An 18,344-nucleotide genomic window follows, 5' to 3' on the forward strand; every position below is an offset into this window, starting at 1 on the left:
CAATATTTGAGAAATACTAATTTCTACTGCTTTCTGGAGGACCAAAATACATATTTTCTTTGGCAAGTAATTTTGAGAACAGCAAATTCACCAGTTCATACTTTGTAGTGAGGGATTAGATGTACTGTACTAATGTATTGAAGGGATTGTTTGGCTATCATCAATATTTATTGCTCCAACTCTGTCACTGTACTTGTTGGAGAGTGTAATATATAAAATTAATGACAATACTTTACCTGGATAAATATCGCAATCTGTGGAACAAACAGATTGACGTTAACATTGTTTGCAAAGAATGAATTGGGAAACAACATTTACACAAACCAATTCAGTAATCGGTACCTTACACATTGCACAGTTCTTGGGTTATAATTTCTTTTCCACATATAGAAGGAACATTGCTGTGCATATTTTCTAAGCAGTTTACTGATCCTTACTCGTGATTCAGGTGAATATCTAAGTATCTTGCACTAAAGTACAGAGTATTATGTATATTTCCCTCCTTCAGGATTATAACAGTATATATATCATTCACATTTTCATAATTTCAACTGATTTAAGTTCATTTTAACTCCAGAACAGGTAATGTACAAACTATGTGACATTCCTTTGTCTGATATTCACCACAGCGTGTCGCTGTTCATTGTGACAAAAATGGAGGAACGCTAATTATTTATCATTTTGCTAAACGATCAAGTTGTATAAATTTGCATGTTTGTCTGATTAACCCATACCCAATACCACAGAGCATCACTAAATTCAATAGCTGTGACCATCATTGATTGTTTAGAATGATATGTTCCCATGCTGCCTGGATGTTGACATGTCCAGCAGTTAACACAATATATTAGGCATATTGTGACCATTGATTTTATTACAGTCCTCACACAGTGTGGGATAGAGATGCAGTTCACCATGGATTTCCCCACAGTCGGTGTGTTCAAATACCTTTTGTGTCCTCCTATCGGGATCACAAAGTGAGAGCCTGGATTGATAGGGCAGGATCTGAAATTTGCTGCTATCATATTTCATGGGGTCAGCTGAATATTTAGTTAATTAGAAAGCTTGGTTGATGTAATTTCTGCAGCATCTTCTCATAACAGAAACATACTCAATTCCTGACCAGTAATTTCGATAATAGCAAATAAACCCCATGAGTACTGTGTAACAAGGGAGTCGATGTCAATGTGCAGGGTGATGGGGCAGTGGTGGGGTTTGTGATTGGCTGTGAACAACATCTTATATTATTCAGTGTCTGTGTCCTTATTCCATGTTGAGAAACTGATCAGTAAAATTGAAACAATACCTTTGTCGGAGATTACGTATGCTGTGGAAGGAATAGATTGGTGTTAACACGTTTTGAGAGAATGTATTAGAAATCCACATGTTCAACACAATTAGTTCTAAAACTGGAATAATAAATGGTGCAAGGATTATGGGTAGGTGTTGCTCTTTCAAAAATTAAATTAAAATTACGAATCATAATCATTTTATTTCACTTTATTAATTTCCCATCCGTTCGCAGATGAATATCTGTCTTGCATCAATGCAGAGAATAAAATATAAAATTCTCTCCTCACCTTTTACAATTGATATAAACATTACCATTCATATTCACGTCATTTGAACTTGCTTAATGCTTTTATTTATCCTCGGATTATTTCTGGGTAATCCAGCATGATTTGTGTGGAATTCTTCACTCTGTTGTTTTAAAAATCTAAATATGGTTAAAAAAAACCCAGCACTGTATGACAACAGTGCAGCGATTTTTCTATATATTTGATCAATTTGCTTTGCGGTCTGGTTAATGGTCACTAGGCAGGGCAGAGTTACGTGAGTAACTCAGAATGTTCCTGACTGGATAGAATTACCTGTTCAAGTGGCACCTGCTTGTTGACCATCAGCTAAGTTGGAAATATTTGACCTCGCTGTTTGGGGAGAACTATTTCTATTGACGTTAAAACATGCAGTTACTGGCCAATCCTAGCCAATCGGCTGAATGGCTTCTCACTATATAGACCATTGCCTTCACTGCTGATTGTACACAGGTTGGGGAGGTCTATGCAGTTTGCCATGGGTTTTCTCACTGTCTTCCAATACTGTTAGTTCATTCGCTGGGCGGGATTCTCCGACCCCCCGCCGGGTCGGAGAATCGCCGGGGGGCGGCGTGAATCCCTCCCCTGCCGGCCTCCAAATTCTCCGGCACCGAAAATTCGGCGGCGGCGTGCCAACGACTCCGGCGCGGGGCTAGCTCCGCAAGGTGAGGGCTTGGCCCCTAAAGGTGCGGCTTCTCTGGGGAAGGCGCGGAGGATGATGACGACTTGTTGTAAGATAAGCTGCTCCTAACCTTCCAAGGTAGTCTGACTCCTGTCATTTAGATAACGGACCGCAGCCGGCTGGATGATCTCTGGTTATACCACGGGGACACCTCCACATTATTTTTTTCGGGGGGTGGTGAGGGGAGATGGAGCCAGGTTTGGGTCGTAGACTGAGGCTGTCTCATACTGTGGCCGTCATGGCCTGTTGGATGTGCATGGGTCCGATGTGTGCTAACACCATAGGCCCACATCCAACTCCAGTCCAACCTTCCCACCCATGGGCAGACAGTGAAAGGCAGCTGGGACTGGTGCTGCAAAAGTGTTTAATGGTGTGATTGTACAATTAGTATTCCCAAACCCCTGATGTTTGGAAGACTGTGTTGAAAAGGTGGGACAAACAAATTTTGTTTCCAAACTTGTCTTACTTAAAGGATATTTGGCAAGTACTTTTATCAGACAGGGTGAAGAGATTTTGGCTTTTGTGGCGTCTAATGGTCTGTGTCAGTTTAAATGAATGTAGTTCGGAATGAAGAATGCCCCAGCAACATTCCAAAGATTAACCAACAAGGTCATGTCCGGACTAAACAATTGTGCCGTGTACACTGACGATTTTGTAGTGTTTAGTCAAATGTGGAAGAAGCATTTGGAACATTTAAAAGAATTATCGATCGACTACAGGAGGGTGGATGCTGGTTGCTGCCTTCGGTCATACAATTCCTGGTCAGATCGCCCCACCGCAGGTGAAAACGAAAGCTTTGGGGAGTTTCCATTACGGTCAACGAGGAGAGAAGTCCTGAGATTTCTGGGCATGAGTGGTTTCAACCAGAAATCTGTATTTCAGAATCACAAAGTGGGAAGCCAGAGGGTGTTTTTTCGTGTGCAGGGTCTGGAATTTGTCATTATCATATTTCATCGGGTCAGCTGAATCTCTAACCTGCTGCAAATTTTGGGGAATGCCATTTTCTGCTGTGTTTTGGAGAACACAAATATATTTTGTTCCCTGGTGAGTAATTTCAATGTATCTTATTGAGTATTAATGGTATTTAGTAACGAGTAAGGTTTGAAGTTCAAAGGCTTTAGAAAGCAAAGCCATCTTTTCATATTGTTAGTTCATTTTTTTAAGGGGGAGGTGTGATGAATGTCGGAATTTCATATATAAATATAGTATTATATGTACCTGGTGCAGTAATGGTTAAACGCCTGGGTTGGGGTGTGTATTTGATTGCTGCAGTAATGTTGTTAAAAATCCTGGTTTGAAAGGCAGCTAGACTTTGGGGCTACAGAGGTGCAATGAAAATATTGTAAAAGTAAGATCATAATTTATTCCAGCCATGGATATTGTTTGCCAAAGCAAGGCTGATGGAATTTTGTTTCTAGAAATATTCCCTGGGGATGAAATAGAAGCATCGCCATTAGTCAGATGGTCATAACCCAGTTAGTGGGATCGAGATTATGTGGTTAATGGGAAGAGCCGGGGGCTGAAGCAGTCAGGTGTTGAGTTTAGCTTAGATCTGTCTGTGAACAGGCGAGCAGTTTCTGGAAACGTAGTGCGTTTTGACCTATGTTTGCACAGGCTAGCAGCTTCTGGAGAAACAGTTCAGTTAAAAAGATTTGACTGTGAACAAAACATGAGCTTTTTGCCAAATGCTGGGAAGTTAAACAGTAGCTCGACACAGGCAAGGACCTGCGGGCTGGTCCCTGAAGGATCTCTCTCTATCAAGGCAGTTTGTCCAAGACATCTCGAGAAAGGAAGTATTCTGGGTATGCTAACTGTATTTAAAAGTGGGTGATGAGGTTCTGCTTTATTGGCGATAGAAAGATGGTAGTTATTATTTTATTGTGAAGCATTGTTTCACTGGTAATTGTAGCTATATGTTTGTGCTGTTAAATGTAGTTTTAATATTGTGTTAATAAGAAAGCTTGTTTAATACACCATATCCCGATTTGTGTGTGGAATCACTCCTGGAGTCTTTCCTCGCAGTCTTACAAATTAAAAATAAAATATTAGGGGTTCTGTCCGGTATCCTAGTAACTGTTGGGGTCTGGTCCAGGATCGCAATAGGACCAGATGGTTAGCTAAACGGATTTGGTCGCTATTGCCAACTGAAGAGAATTTACACTTTTAACAGTTTTGGAACATGTTAGAAGCAGCCAGTGAGCGTGGAATGGTGCAGCGAAGGGATTTGGATTTGGGTATTATGAACAATTTTACTAAGAGTGCTTGTATTATTCTTTCTAGAGATTAAAACAGACAAAAATTGATTATTAAATTCTCAGGACTAAAATACATACCATATTGGGAAGCACCATAATGGTCTGCCAAAAGAAAATAATTCATCTCGGTTTCCATGAATCATGGATTGATTTGAATCTTTACAAACATTTACATAAAGTGCTGAGGTAATAAAAGTCTCCAGCACAGAAAAGGACATTCGGCCCATTGCGTCTGCGTTGATCAAAAACAACCACCTCAGTTTGTTTTATTTGCTTTTGGGATGCCCCCCCTCAGTCTCCTCTGCTCCAAGGAAAACAATCCCAGTCTATCCAATCGCTCTTTGTAGCTAAAACTCTCCAGCTCAGGCAACATCCTGCTAAATCTCCTCTGCACCCTTTCCAGTGCGATCACGCCCCTCTTATGTGGATTCCAGATCTGCTCACGATCCTCTAGCTGTGACCGAACCAACATTTTATACAGTTCCAGCATAACCTCCCTGCTCTTAAACTCCGTGCCTCAGCTAATAAAGGCAATTATACCCTATAACATCTTAACCATTGTATCCACCCACCCTGCTGCCTCAATTGACGGGTGTACATGCACATTGAGGTCCCTCTGATCCTCGGTGCTTCCCAGGATTCTAACGTTTATCCTGTATTCCCTTGCCTTGTTTGTCCTGCCCAAGTGCATCACCTCACACTTATCCATGGTGAATTCCATTTGCCACTGATTAGCCCATTTGACCAGCCCGTCTATATCCTCCTGAAATCTGAGGCTATCCTCACTATTTACCAGCCTGCCAATTTTTCTCTCGTCTGCAAACTTACTGATCAACCGTCCTACATTCAAGTCTAAATCATTTATATAAACCACAAACAGCAAGGGACCCCGACACTGATCCCGGCGGAACCCCACTGGACACAGGCTTCCAGTCAGAAAAACACCCCTCGACCACCATTTAGGGGTGGCAGGGTGGCACAGTTGTTAGCACTGTTGTCTCACAGCGCCAGGGACCCTGGTTCAACTCTTCGTGCCTTGAGTTACTGTCTGTGTGGAGTTTGTATGTTCTCCCCGTGTCGCTGTAAGTTTCCTCCGGTTGCTCATGTTTCCTCCCACAGTACAAAGATGTGCAAGTTAGGTGGATTGTCCGTGTTAAATTACCCGTTAGTGTCCAGGGATGTGCAGATTAATCTATTGAGTTACGGGGATAGAGTAGGGTGGACGGGGGAGTGGACATGGGTAGAGTGCTCGTTCGAAGGGTCGGTACAGACTCGATGGTCCAAATGGTCTCCCACTGCCCTGTAGATATTCTATGAGCACCGTCTGCTTCCTGCCACTCAGCCAGTTCTGGATTCAATCATCCACATTTCCTGGACTCTTACCTTTGCATTCAGTCTCCCATGTGGCACCTTATCAAAAGCCTTGCTGAAGTCCAGGTGGACCACATGATGTATTGCCCTCAACTACACACTAGTTTACGACTTTGAAAAACCCAATTAGGTTGATCAGACATGATCTCCCCTGAACAGAACCATACTGACTGTTCTTGCTTAACCCCTGCCTCCCCAAATGCAGATTAATTCTGTCTCTCAGAATTGCTTCCAATAGTTTCCCCACCATTGAGGTTAGACTGACTGGCCTGTGTTTATCCCTTCCTCCCTTCTTGAATAATGGAACCACATTGGCTGTCCTCCAGTCCTCCGGCACCTCTCCTGTGGCCAGACAAGAATCGGAAATTTTTTGCCAGCCCGCGCTTCACTCAACAGCCTGGGATACATTTCATCTGACCCTGGAGTTTTGTCGACTTTTACACCTGCCAACCTACTCAATACCTAATCAAGTATTCATTTAGAATCCTACCTACATCCTTCGGCTCCACACACAAATTACCGCTGAGGTGCTTAATAGGTCCTTCTCTTTCCCTGTTATCCTTAATGTACATGGAAAACAATTGAGGATTTTCCTTTATTTTATCTGCCAGTATCCTTTCATGTCCCCTTTTTGCTCTCCTAATATCATATTCTAGTTTGTACTTGTACATTCTCTACACCTCCAGGGCTTCTGCTGTTTTGAGCGCTCTATATATGTCATAAGCCTCCCTTTTCTTTTTATCTAACGCTGTATATCCATTGATATCCAGGGTTCATTGGATTTACTGGTTCCACCCTTTTTCTTCATTGACAAATGTTGACCCTGTACTCTCCCTATTTCCTTCTTGAATGGATCCCACTGTCGTGTCACAGATTTACCGAAACGTGTCTACTCCCAGTCCACTCTGGCCAAATCATATCTGATCTTATTGAAATCGGCCGTTCCCTAGTTCAGAACTTTATTTCAGGCCCAACCGTGTCCTTTTCCATAACAATCTTGAATCTAATGAAGATTGCTTTCATGTCAAATGCAAGTCCAGGACCACCCCGTCTTATAGAGCCTTCTACGTTCAGGCTTAAAGAAATTCTGGTTGCATTTTAAGAATTATGCTCCCTCTAAACCTTTCACACTATGACTACCCCAGTTAACGTTGGGGAAGTTGAAAGCCCCTACTATCACTACAGTATTCAGCACCGCTCTGAAATTCGCCTAGATATCTGCCTTCTATTTCTCTCGGACTGTTAGGGGGCCGATAGAACACGCCCAGCAATGTGATTGCTCCTTTTTGGTTTTTAGGTTCTACCCATCAGGCTTAATTTGAAGAGCTCCTTAAGATGTTGTCCCTCATTACTGCTGTAATTGATTCCCTGATCAAAATTTCAACACCCCTTCCTCCTTTACCTCTTTCCATGTCTCGCCTGAAGATCCTATATCCTGGAAGATTGAGCTGTCAAACTTGCCCCTCTCTCAACCATGTCTCAACGAGATCATGCCCATGTTCTAATTTGTGCCCTCAACTCATCTGCCTGGTTCCTCATGCTCCTTGTTTTTGCATTAAAATAAATACCACCAATCTTGTCAAACTCCCTTGTGACTTGATTGGTCCAGAACATCTATGCCTTCCTGACTCTCTCGCTGTCTTTTCTAATATTGGCTGAACATCTCCCTCTGCTGAACCTTTTCTCAGGACACCTCGCAGTCAGTGTCACAGTGAAGCGCTTTAGGAATGGTGTCCTCACAGTCAGCATTGCAAAGAAGCAGCCCGCGAACAGTGTTCTTGCAGTCAGCGTTGCAAAGAAGGAGTCTTAATTTTTAAAAATGATTTCTTTTGGGGGGAAAAAGGGGTTAACGGAGAAAAAACACAAACAAATAAAAGTCAGGGTCAAAATAATAAACTAATATCAGAAAGTATTATATATTTTGCTTCCCTAATTAATTTATTCAATCCAAAACATTTGGAGGACATCTACAAGCTGTGTAACATTACCCCCTCCACTAATTAATGCAACTGTTAAACGTTAAGTCGGAAAGGAAAAGTTCAATCCTGTAGGAAAAGGACTCAGCAGTCTTTATCCATGATGATGAAGCATGCAGTTAGATTAATTTTGCATTGATGTCTGGTTAATTATCACATCTCAGGGCAGGACAGACTTGTGCAGTTTCCAAGTCCTTGATTTATGTAATTACATACTCACATTATACTCGGATGCCCAACTCCACCTGCTCCTTCCGCAGAGTCCTTTAAATGTTTCCCAATCCAATACTTACCAATTCCCTTTTGAAAGTTCCTCATGAATCTGACTCCGCTGGCCTTTCAGGCAGCACATTCCAGATCACAGCAACCCGCTGTGTTAAAATATGTTTCCCCTCTGCTCCCTTTACAACTTATCTCAAATCATGGCCTCTGCTTACCGACCACCCTGCCAGAGGAAAGAGTTTCTTTGTTACCCTATCAAATGCTCATAATTCTGAACATTTGGATTAAATCTCCCATGGACATTCTTTCCCCTGAGGAAGGACATCCCAGTTTATCTCGTTACTCTTCATCACTGAAGTCTTTACATTGAGCACAGTTACTGCTGAAGAATATTTGGGTAGAATGCTTCCTCCAGTTGCAGTGGCAAATTCTCTATTGTAAATTCAAAATAATTCTGGGAATGTGCTGCCCCCGTTCTTTCGCCCGGTCATTCGCTGATCGCAGCAACTCACTGTACAGAAACAGTTGTCGCATTTACCCTCTGGTATGTTTGAGAATCAGTTCAATCTGACTCCTCTGGTTACTGCCAGTGGAAACAACCTCTCCTCATTTACTCCATCAAGTCCCTTCATAACTGATTCCCCCTTAAAATTCTCCACTCTCAGGAGAACACTCCCAGGTTCTACAGTCTCGGGCATAACCCAAGTCCCCCCTGGCCCTGTGACCATTCTAGTAAAGAGCCTCTGCCCTCTCTTCAAGGTTTTGACATCCCCTCGAAAGTGGCAGAACCCCATCGAGAGGCTGCAAGCTCCACACCGGACACTTGGAGCTCTGTCCAGAGGCTGCAAGGACAGGTAAAACAGTATTAAAAGAGAGGCAAAGCACATTGCTCCCTACCTGCCAAGAGCCCCGCCATGTGGGCGAAAAGGAGAAGTAGACTCAGGTACTTCATGGTTGCGGTGAGTTGTTTGCCTCTCTGTGAGGTGTTTGTGCACTGCGGACTCTGGGCTTATATACATTATCAGACCAGCACTTCTGACCCTGTAAAGCAGTTCTGGCTCGGTTTTGAACACATGCTATTCTGTTCTCACCATGAATCAGCCTTTCTGACAAGCGTGACCAGGATTCAGTGAACACGGAATGAAATGTCAGCCAAAAGATAAGACATTAATTGCAGCACTCAGTTCAATTTTTCAGCCATCAACCCTGGCTTGCCCAACCAATCAGAATCGAGGGGCTGAAACGAGGCTCCTGAGGAAGACTGAAAACAACAAAGGCTCCAATTCTGTGGTGAAGGGTGGAGGAGGATGGATCTTGGGATTCATGGTGTTGGGCAAACGTTTGACAGAATAGTGTCTACACGTGGAGCAGTTTATCCACCCAAGCTACAATAGAACAACAGAAAACCCAGTTCATGGAAAGATTTCTCCATAATGATTTCTAAATCCTAAAGGGAGGGAGCCATGAACCTCTTGCAATGTGGAAGGGCAATGCGAGAAGGGGAGTGTGTCAAGTCCAGTGTTGGTTTCACTTTTGCTTCTGAGCAGAGCGCACGCAGACAACTCTGCTGCACATCCTCAAGTTGTAGAACAAATGCCCAGGACTGTTGGGAATTCCAAGTCCAGGTCTCATGCTGAATTTAAAGGTCTCGCTGACAAGCCCCAGCTGGGTATGCTGTCCACCATCTTGTACGAAGCCCACGGGGAAATCGATCATCGATCCCCCGTGCTCCTCGTGAGAGTTATCCACACACCCTCATCTCCAGGTCAAACAGTGTCCGCTCATTCCAGATTCCCCCCCGAGTGGAAACATCCTCTCAGCATCTTAAATGTTCTTAACATCACCTCTAATACTTCCAAATTCCATGATAATTGGATCAACCTGCACAAACATTCCTCAGAACACAACTCTTTCAGCTCAGTGAACCTTATCTGAACTTAGCTTAAATGCAAGTATATCCTTTCTGAAGTAAGGTGGCCAAAGCTGAGCACCTTACTCTGGGTGGAATCTAATACACCGTGCTCTCGGTGTAATCTCGGGGCAATCCTGTACAGTTGCACCAAGCTGTCCATACATTTGATCCTGCTTCCAATGAAGGCCAGCATTTGAAACCAGCTGAAGATGGGTTGGGCCTACAATAGTCCCCAGAGGAACTCATTCAGTGACATTCTGGAACTGATATGATTGACACCCAATAACCACAATCTTGGTGCGAGGCATGACTCCAACCAGCAGAGAGTTTCCCCACTGACCTCAGTTTTGCTCGGGCTCCTTGATGCCACACTCGGTCAAATGTTGCCATGATGTCAAGGGCAGTCACCCTCACCTGACCTCGAGAATTCAGCTCCATTGTCCATGTTTGGCTGTAATGAGAACAGGATCCGAGTGGCCCTGGTGGAACGCAAACTGAGAGTGAGCAGATAATTGCTGAGTAAGTGCTGCTTGATAGCACTGTTGATGACACCTCCCATCACTTTTCTGATGATTGAGAGGAGACTGATGTGTGGTATTTGGCTGAGTTGGAATTGTTCTGGTTTTTGTGGACAGGTCATAACTGGCAATTATCAACATTTGTCAGGTAGATGGCAGTGGAGCAGCTGTATCAAGTAAATTGGCTCAGGCGCAGCGAATTCACCATCAAACATTTCAAAGGTAGGTCCAATACTGGGTTTGATTCAGTGTAAACGTCCCTCTGCACTGTTTCCTGAAACAATCCCAGGCTACAACACAGGGCTAGATACAGAGTAAAGATGCTTCAACATTGTCCAGTTCAGCGTAATATCAGGACACTGACTACGGTCTCTTAATCGCTTCTTTTTCAGGGAAATATCCAATGTCTCTCAGACCCCTCCAATTTGAAAGATATCTGCAGTCTGACTGATCTCTCCCAAGCCCCAATCTCTTCGGGTGCTATCTGTACACTGATTGGTATCACTCAATCCCCCTGTCTCTCAGTGAAATCTCTACACTGACTGGTATCTCGCAGTCCTCTCTCTCAGGGAAATATTAGTGCACTGACTGGGGTCCCTCAATCCCACTCCCTTAGAAAGGAAGGTGAACACTGACTGGTGACTCTCAGTATGTCTCCCTCCAGGAAATATCAGTACACTGACTGGTGTTTCTCAGTCCCCTCTCTCACAAGGGAAGTTTTGCACATGAACTGGTATCTCTTAGTCCTCTCTCTCTGTCTGGGAAATATTTGTATACTGACTGGTGTCTCTCAGTCCCTTTCTACACTGACTGGTATTTCTCAGTGCCCTCTCTCTCGGAGGGCTATCTGTACACTGACTGGTATTTCTCAGTGCCCTCTCGCTCGGTGGGATATCTGTACACTGACTGGTATTTCTCAGTGTCCTCTCTCTCGGTGGGATATCTGTACACTGACTGGTATTTCTCAGTGTCCTCTCTCTCGGAGGGCTATCTGTACACTGACTGGTATTTCACAGTGCCCTCTCTCTCGGTGGGATATCTGTACACTGACTGGTGTTTCTCAGTGCCCTCTCTCTCGGTGGGATATCTGTACACTGACTGGTATTTCTCAGTGCCCTCTCTCTCGGTGGGATATCTGTACACTGACTGGTATGTCTCAGTGCCCTCTCTCTCGGTGGGATATCTGTACACTGACTGGTATTTCTCAGTGCCCTCTCTCTCAGAGGGATATCTGTACACTGACTGGTATTTCTCAGTGCCCTCTCTCTCGGTGGGATATCTGTACACTGACTGGTATTTCTCAGTGTCCTCTCTCTCGGTGGGATATCTGTACACTGACTGGTATTTCTCAGTGCCCTCTCTCTCGGAGGGCTATCTGTACACTGACTGGTATTTCTCAGTGCCCTCTCTCTCGGTGGGATATCTGTACACTGACTGGTATTTCTCAGTGCCCTCTCTCTCGGTGGGATATCTGTACACTGACTGGTATTTCTCAGTGCCCTCTCTCTCGGTGGGATATCTGTACACAGACTGGTATTTCTCAGTGCCCCTCTCTCGGTGGGATATCTGTACACTGACTGGTATTTCTCAGTGCCCTCTCTCTCGGTGGGATATCTGTACACTGACTGGTATTTCTCAGTGCCCTCTCTCTCGGTGGGATATCTGTACACTGACTGGTATTTCTCAGTGCCCTCTCTCTCGGTGGGATATCTGTACACTGACTGGTATTTCTCAGTGCCCTCTCTCTCGGTGGGATATCTGTACACTGACTGGTGTCTCTCAGTCCCCTCTCTCTCGGTGGGATATCTGTACACTGACTGGTATTTCTCAGTGCCCTCTCTCTCGGTGGGATATCTGTACACAGACTGGTATTTCTCAGTGCCCCTCTCTCGGTGCGATATCTGTACACTGACTGGTATTTCTCAGTGCCCTCTCTCTCGGTGGGATATCTGTACACTGACTGGTATTCCTCAGTGTCCTCTCTCTCGGTGGGATATCTGTACACTGACTGGTATTTCTCAGTGCCCACTCTCTTGGTGGGATATCTGTACACTGACTGGTATTTCTCAGTGCCCTCTCTCTCGGAGGGATATATGTACACTGACTGGTATTTCTCAGTGCCCTCTCTCTCGGTGCGATATCTGTACACTGACTGGTATTCCTCAGTGTCCTCTCTCTCGGTGGGATATCTGTACACTGACTGGTATTTCTCAGTGCCCTCTCTCTCGGTGGGATATCTGTACACTGACTGGTATTTCTCAGTGTCCTCTCTCTCGGTGGGTTATCTGTACACTGACTGGTATTTCACAGTGCCCTCTCTCTCGGTGGGATATCTGTACACTGACTGGTATGTCTCAGTGCCCTCTCTCTCGGTGGGATATCTGTACACTGACTGGTATTTCTCAGTGCCCTCTCTCTCGGTGGGATATCTGTACACTGACTGGTATTTCTCAGTGCCCTCTCTCTCGGTGGGATATCTGTACACTGACTGGTATTTCTCAGTGCCCTCTCTCTCGGTGCGATATCTGTACACTGACTGGTATTTCTCAGTGCCCTCTCTCTCTCAGGGAGATATCTGTACACTGACTGGTATTTCTCAGTGCCCTCTCTCTCAGGGAGATATCTGTACACTGACTGGTATTTCTCAGTGCCCTCTCGGTGGGATATCTGTACACTGACTGGTATTTCTCAGTGCCCTCTCTCTCGGTGGTATATCTGTACACTGAGTGGTATTTCTCAGTGCCCTCACTCTCGGTGGGATATCTGTACACTGACTGGTATTTCTCAGTGTCCTCTCTCTCGGTGGGATATCTGTACACTGACTGGTATTTCTCAGTGCCCTCTCTCTCGGTGGGATATCTGTACACTGACTGGTATATCTCAGTGCCCTCTCTCTTGGTGGGATATCTGTACACTGACTGGTATTTCTCAGTGCCCTCTCTCTCGGTGGGATATCTGTACACTGACTGGTATTTCTCAGTGCTCTCTCTCTCGGTGGGATATCTGTACACTGACTGGTATTTCTCAGTCCCCTCTCTCTCTCAGGGAGATATCTGTACACTGACTGGTATTTCTCAGTGCCCTCTCTCTCGGTGGGATATCTGTACACTGACTGGTATTTCTCAGTCCCCTCTCTCTCGGTGGGATATCTGTACACTGACTGGTATTTCTCAGTGCCCTCTCGGTGGGATATCTGTACACTGACTGGTATTTCTCAGTGCCCTCTCTCTCGGTGGGATATCTGTACACGGACTGGTATTTCTCAGTGCCCTCTCTCTCAGGGAGATATCTGTACACTGACTGGTATTTCTCAGTGCCCTCTCGGTGGGATATCTGTACACTGACTGGTATTTCTCAGTGCCCTCTCTCTCGGTGGGATATCTGTACACTGACTGGTATTTCTCAGTGCCCTCTCTCTCGGAGGGATATCTGTACACTGACTGGTATTTCTCAGTGCCCTCTCTCTCGGTGGGATATCTGTACACTGACTGATATTTCTCCGTGTCCTCTCTCTTGGTGGGATATCTGTACACTGACAGGTATTTCTCATCCCCTCACTCTCGGTGGGATATCTGTACACTGACTGGTGTCTTTCAGTCCCCTCTCTGTCTCAGGGAGATATCTGTACACTGACTGGTGTCTCTCAGTCCCCTCTCTCAGGAAGATATCTGGACACTGACTGGTGTCTCTCACTCCCCTCTCGCTCTCAGGAAGATATCTGTACACTGACTGGTGTCTCTCACTCCCCTCTCGCTCTCAGGGAGATATCTGTACACAGACTGGTGTCTCTCAGTCCCCTCTCGCTCTCAGGGAGATATCTGTACACTGACTGGTGTCTCTCAGTCCCCTCTCTCAGGAAGATATCTGTACACTGACTGGTGTCTCTCACTCCCCTCTCGCTCTCAGGAAGATATCTGTACACTGACTGGTGTCTCTCACTCCCCTCTCGCTCTCAGGAAGATATCTGTACACTGACTGGTGTCTCTCACTCCCCTCTCGCTCTCAGGGAGATATCTGTACACAGACTGGTGTCTCTCAGTCCCCTCTCGCTCTCAGGGAGATATCTGTACACTGACTGGTGTCTCTCAGTCCCCTCTCTCTCAGGGAGATATCTGTACACTGAATGGTGTCTCTCAGTCCCCTCTCTCTCAGGGAGATATTTGTACACTGACTGGTGTCTCTCAGTCCCCTCTCTCTCTCCGGGAGATATCTGTACACTGACTGGTGTCTCTCAGTCCCCTCTCGCTCTCAGGGAGATATCTGTACACTGACTGGTGTCTCTCAGTCCCCTCTCTCTCAGGGAGATATCTGTACACTGACTGGTGTCTCTCAGTCCCCTCTCTCAGGGAGATATCTGTACACTGACTGGTGTCTCTCAGTCCCCTCTCGCTCTCAGGGAGATATCTGTACACTGACTGGCCAGACTCTCCTGATTTAATATTTTCTTCTTCTACTCATCTCTTATTTCTCTCATCAGTAAATGTCTTTCATTCCCACTCTTGTCTTAGGAATCCTCCCCTTCACTACAGCTGTGCAAGCTCTTTTGCCCACAATCAGTGACCCCCTCAATACACAAACTATTTTTCTCTGTTTCAGTCTGAAAACATCTGGATCAAAATATTCCACACAGGCACAACACCCGTTCAAGAGTAAAATTCCCTCCACATTGTTCCTTTCAGGACAGATGGAACGCTGAGACAGACTCAAATTTCTTCTTTACGTTTTTCCAAAGATTGAGACATAGTCACTTTTCAATTTGATGTTAAGCTACTAATTGTTCAATCGCACTGCAGAATGCAAGTTGTCCTGTTCGCTATCCTTCAAGGATGCCACGTCAGCGAATGTCTGCTCCCTCCCTCACCCAAACGTGGCCCAACAAATATTCATGTGAGCCGGTATAACGTTCCAAATAAATGGCCTAAGAACACAATGAAATGGGATAAACTGTTCTCTGATCATCTCGGTGATACCAAGGGGTGATTATGAGATTTGTGGCATTCAGTCAGGTTCCTTCGCCAAAGTGCATCCAGCAACGTGGCACATTGTGAGTGCCACCTGGCAATGGGAAAAGGGAGAATGTGTCGCAGGTTTGAGAAGAAAAGCCCAGCTTTCAAGCCTTCCTGCATTCAGCTCCCCCTTCCGGGACCCCACCCTTCCAGAGACCCCTTCATACCAGCCCTGTACCATCCTATCATGGGCATGGACCCCTCAGGCCTTGACCTTTGGCCCAGCCACTCTGGCAGTGCTCCTGTCGGCTTTGCTATGCTGCTGGGCACCTTGGGGAGTGCCAGGGTGGCAGTGCCAATGTGCCAGCCTGGCAGTGTCCACATTCAAGGGGGAGGGCTGGGGGGTGGCCTCCGATGGCCTGGGAGCCATTTCCCCTGGTTCACGTTCGTGTAGACTAGTCCTGAAATGCACCTGGCTGGGGTCTCCCTGGGGAAGCTGGTTGATGCCAGGAGCCCACTAAATCCCGTGTCAGCATGCCTAAGCGGGTCTGAAACCTACTTAAGCGTGCGAGGCTTGGCTCGCCATTGTGGGTGGGACCCTAATCCCAAGACCTGGGTAGATCTTGTGAGGTGTACTGGCTGTCTGGAAGCCTGCAGGAGGCCACTTCTGGCACCTACCAGCTGCGTTATGGTCCTGTCCGGGCGCAACATGACTGGCAGATCGTGTCCATTGTCTCTTTCACCAGGATTTCCAAACTTTACCTTTGAAGATCGGGGGGTGCAATGTACCCGAATGGGAACAAAGTCAGTTGGCAAGTGCGTTTAGCTGGGTGTTTCCCACCGCTCGGAGAGGCAAGAAACACCACGCTATTGAGCGCCCACTTGGGTAGATCCGGGGCCTCAGCGGGGAATGCCCTGACGAGGCTGCACTTAGTCTCGCTTTCGTGATTACCATTTTCGGGTAAGCGGAGCTCATCAGTACAGGAGATCGAGTCGCCATTAAAAATGGCTTTGTGATCTCTCGGCCCTACAATGCAACCCCCCAACTCACCTATAAGGGGGTCCTCATGCCGATAATCTGGGAGAACTTCATGAGTGTCATTCCGTTTGGTCCCCATTTGAGAAGACCAGCACTGAAAGGAGCTTGCCCGAGATCCCCAAGACAAAGGGGTTAGATTCCAACGCCTGCATCGTGGAAGAGCATGTTAGAGTGAGCTATCTCAGTCTCATATGCAGGCTTGCTAAAAGGTGAAGCAAATCGCAACGTTCCATGTTTGCTCTCGCGAGGTGAGCCGGCTGCATCCCGGGAGAGGGACTGCCTGGCATCTACCGGCCCGGAAGGGGGGCCCGAATGCAGGAAGGCTTGAAAGCTGGGCTTTTCTTCTCAAACCTGCTACACAGTCCCCCTTTTCCCATTGCCAGGTGGCACTCACAATGTGCCACGTTGCCGGATGCACTTTGGCGAAGGATCCTGACTAAATGCCACAAATCTCATAATCACCCCTTGGTATCACCGAGATGATCAGAGAACAGTTTATCCCATTTCATTGTGTTCTTAGGCCATTTATTTGGAACGTTATACCGGCTCACATGAATATTTGTTGGGCCAAGTTTGGGTGAGGGAGGGAGGGAGGGGGAATATGTTCATAGAGGGGAGCTTTCCGAGTGTGAGGGCACTGGAGGAGAAGTTTGGGTTGGCGGGGGGAAACAAATTCAGGTATCTGCAGGTGCGCGACTTCCTCCGTAAACAGGTGTCAACTTTCCCGCTCCTACCGCTAAGGGGGATTCAGAACACGTGAGTTTCCAGAGGGTGGGTTGGAGAAGGGAGTGTCTCGGACATTTACAAGGAGCTTATGGGGTCAGAGGAGACGCAGACCGAGGAGCTGAAGCACAAATGGGAGGAGGAGCTGGGAGATGAGATAGAGGATGGTCTATGGGCGGACGAGTTGAGTAGAGCCAAAACGTCCACAACATGTGCCAGGCTCAGCCTGATACAATTCTTGGTCGTTCATCGGGCTCACATGACAGTGGCCCGGATGAGCAGATTCTTTGGGGTTGAAGACAGGTGTGCAAAATATGCGGGAGGACCAGCGAACCATGTCCACATGTTCTGGGCATGTCCGAAGCTTAGGGGATTTTGGCAGGGGTTTTCCAGATGTCATGTCCACGGTGTTAAAAACAAGGGTGGCACTGAGTCCAGAGGTGGCGATTTTCGGGGTGTCGGAAGAGCCGGGAATCCAGGAGGAGAAAGAGGCAGACGTTCCGGCCTTTGCTTCCCCGGTAGCCCGGAGACGGATACTATTAGCCTGGAGGGTCTCAAAGCCCCTGAAGTCGGAGAACCGGCTATCGGACATGGCTAGCTATCTCTGTTTGGAGAAAATCAAGTTTGCCTTGAGAGGGTCACTGTTAGGGTTCACCCGGAGGTGGCAACCGTTCGTCGACTTCTTCGCGGGAAATTAATCGTCAGGGGGTGGGGGGGGGGGGAGTAGTTTAGATCCCGCGATCAGGGCCCACCGATCCGCGGGCGGGCCTGTGCCATGGGAGCACTCTTTTCCTACGCGTCGGCCGTGTAGGTCTCCGCGATGGCCGACGCGTAGGTGACCCCCCCCTCCGCATGCGCGGGGATGACATCAATAGAGTATGGGGTTAATAAGGGTGGGACGTGTACGAGAGGGAAAAGGCTTTTGCACTCTGTTTATGGTTTCATGTATACTGTTTATTTTGTTGTTGCTATACCAAAAATACCTCAATAAAATGTTTATTAAAAAAAAAGTAAGGAGATGAATAACCAGAGGGCATAGAATTATAGTAAGGGGCAAATTTAGAGAGGATTTGAGAAGCTTCCTCTCCCAGAGGGTGGTGGAATC

The 18,344-nt window shown here is 46.4% G+C and overlaps 1 long non-coding RNA gene across 1 annotated transcript; it reads right to left on the reverse strand.

Annotated features, from left to right (window-relative positions):
* Nucleotides 1–235: 235 nt before the first annotated feature.
* On the reverse strand, nt 236–9,135 carry LOC140404787 (uncharacterized). The gene is made up of 3 exons (XR_011938577.1): nt 8,999–9,135; nt 1,307–1,327; nt 236–254 (listed from the first exon to the last, which is right to left on the reverse strand). It is a non-coding gene; the product is annotated as an uncharacterized lncRNA (long non-coding RNA).
* Between the last annotated feature and the right edge of the window lie 9,209 nt (nt 9,136–18,344).

Source organism: Scyliorhinus torazame, chromosome 31, assembly GCF_047496885.1.
Source record: "Scyliorhinus torazame isolate Kashiwa2021f chromosome 31, sScyTor2.1, whole genome shotgun sequence".
In the NCBI taxonomy this organism is placed as follows: Eukaryota; Metazoa; Chordata; class Chondrichthyes; order Carcharhiniformes; family Scyliorhinidae; genus Scyliorhinus; species Scyliorhinus torazame.